Here is a 2792-nt window from a genome sequence, read left to right on the forward strand (position 1 = left end):
GGGCGCAGCCCGCGGCGGGGGAGGCGCGGCGGGAGCGGGGCCGCCTGCGCTTCCCTTTGCGTGGCTCGGGACCCTGGCAGCATCTCCCTCTCGCACCTTCCCCTTTTCTTCCACTTTCCTCCCCCTCTTCTCCACTTTTGCTGCCACTTTGTGGCACGCTCTCTTGCACTCGCAACTGTATAACAGCGGTGATTTTTTTGATTTTTTTTTTTAACTCTCTGCCCGTATCGCCAGTATCCCAAGCAGCAGAGGCCCCATCCCCGTGCTTCCACGTGGATACCCACTCAGTCCAAACCCAAAGCCATCCCAGACCAGGGACACAAGAGAGGGGGGCGCAGGGCGGGAGGGATTATGCGGACGCTGAGTCCAGCCCCACGTAACTGCAGCCCCCGTGTCCATACRTAGGTGTTCATTGACATTGAGACTTCCATACACACAGGAGGAAGGGACGAGAAGAGGGGAGGTCCGTCCTGTGTCTTTAGTAGATTTTTCCTCTGATGTTTTCACACCAGCACCTGATCCTCCATGTGTTCTGGAAAGTAATGTTTAGTGCTTTTTTAGCTCTTTGTACCTAAAATCCTTGTGTAAAAAGCAGGTGGGCTACAAGAGCTGCACGGGGTGATGTTAGTTGTGTGCACCTCCTAATAACAGGGAGACTGAGGCAGAGCGCTGAAATGAATCCCATAACTACTGAGAAATTGGTGGAACCAGCATTGAACTCGGAGCCCGCTCCTAAGGTTTGTTGGTGACCGGATCAAGCTCCAAGAGGATGGAGAAGAGGGAGATGTGCGGCCGCATCCAAGTTCGGAAGCACCAGGAGTTGCCACATTCCCTGGGTATTCAATGGGGGTGCCGAAATCCCCCCGGTGGAGGCCTTCCCACTTCTCCCCGCAGAAAGAGTAGTTGCAGTTTTGGATGTTTAGTTGCCTGAGTAGTTGTGTTTCGGATGCTCAGCTAATTCCAAGCTCCCTGACATCCTTCGTACTTCCTGAGGATCAGCACCAACCTGCTCCCGAGTAGGGAGGCATTTGCCTAAATTTCTCTCACCTTGGGTGCGGCCGCTGATCTGAATCCAGGCTGCTCCTGAAAAAGGTGGTTTTTCCTCCTCTGGCCCCAGTGCTGCCTCTTCTCTGTGACACTGATATCAGGACTTGTATCCACATGCATATCAGCAAGGTGAATCTGCTTTTAAACATGCGCGTGTATCTTCCTTCTTTTCCGTGTTTGTGTTTCCAGAGTTAGTTTTAGGCTGGATCAGCTCCACCAGAAGGGATGTAGCTGGAGCAAGGGAGGCTGCAAGAAGGGAGTACCTGGGCTGGGCCACCACAGGGCAATGGGGGTGGCTTCATTTGGCTTCATCACGGATAGTGAGGTTCAAAAGCCCCAAAGGCTGGACYGGGGGAGCCCTGAGCAAGTGCAGCAGGGGGATCAGCTGCCTGAATTACTGGTACCTGCATGTTGCAGCTGTAGGGCTCATTGCAGAAACCGCAGAAGGAAAGAAAACCTTGAAACTCTCTGATTGTACTCTTTTTTTCTTCCCCAAAAAGGGTCTTGTTCTATTTATTTCATTTTTGTTTGGTTAAGTGGTCTGGTTTTGGCCAAGATTAAGATACTTACTGATTTAATAAAGGATTTCTTTCACAGGAGAATGCTGTACCTGTATGCTGTGCTTTCAGTGGAATAGYTGAGGGAGTTTAATCTGTTTTAGCAGTGTTTTCTGTGGTGCTGTTTTTCCATCCTTAACATTTTTGAGGTTGTAACAGGTACAGGATTAAATAAATGTGTCATGGTTGGTAAGAGGGGTACCTTAGCCTGCATGTATTCTTCAAACACCCTGTTCCAAAAACACRTCTATGTGTGTGAGATGAGAAAGGGGAATCTTTTTTTGGGTGCCAGTTTTGTGGCTATGGATTTCAGCCTACTTTGGTACGCACCAAAGAGCAGCATTTACTCTGCTGCATACAGTAAGGGATGCTGCTGCTCACACTACTCGGATACCCAGATCTGAGCTTGAATTTCAAATATCCTCTAACTAACTGGATTGTCTTCTTTTTTTTTTCTTTTTTTCTTCTTTTTTTTTTTTTAATAAATATATTTAAGGAACTCCTTTCCTGCATTCTGCATAATGCAGGTCCTGCTTCCCGGAAGGTCAGCCCCACACCCGTTACTGAAGTATCGACACCCACATGTCACCATCCTCTTTTTCCTGCTCCTTCCCGGATCAGTTAAGAAACCAGTTTGTCCTCCTGCTCCTCTCTGCTCCTCTGATCTCTCTTTCTCTTCTTGAGCARGAAAACCATATGCTTGTGATGAAGTAATCCCTGTTTGTTGGCACTTGCTGCTTCAGATAATTTCTATAAAAACAAACTCCCATTGGAAATGCTTTTCTTGAGTTTCTGTGAGAGCCACATTACCCATTGAGCAATTTTTTGTTCTCTTTGAGCTTTGCGTGTATGCACTTATCTGATTTTTGTACCAACTACCACCATTGTTTTTGTCTGTGTTGAAATCGTGTTTGAAAGTGGGCGTTTTGGAAATAAAGGAGTAATTTTTAAACATGAAGTGCACAAAATGTGCAGGCATGTGCACTTGCTGAACTTGTATGTGCTGTTACCATCATCATTTACTTGTATTAGACAAGGGGCAGAGTTTGGTCATTTGCATTCAGATTTATCACGTGGGCAGTAAAAAGTCCAGCTTTTGTGTTTACAGTCTCATGATTGCTTTGAAAAATCAGACATGAAACATTTTTTCCTCCTTTTTGTTGAATCAGTTCCAAACTTCTTGTCTTC

The sequence above is a fragment of the Nothoprocta perdicaria genome, unplaced genomic scaffold, assembly GCF_003342845.1.
Source record: "Nothoprocta perdicaria isolate Ctin4 unplaced genomic scaffold, notPer1 scaffold_3, whole genome shotgun sequence".
Lineage (NCBI taxonomy): Eukaryota > Metazoa > Chordata > Aves > Tinamiformes > Tinamidae > Nothoprocta > Nothoprocta perdicaria.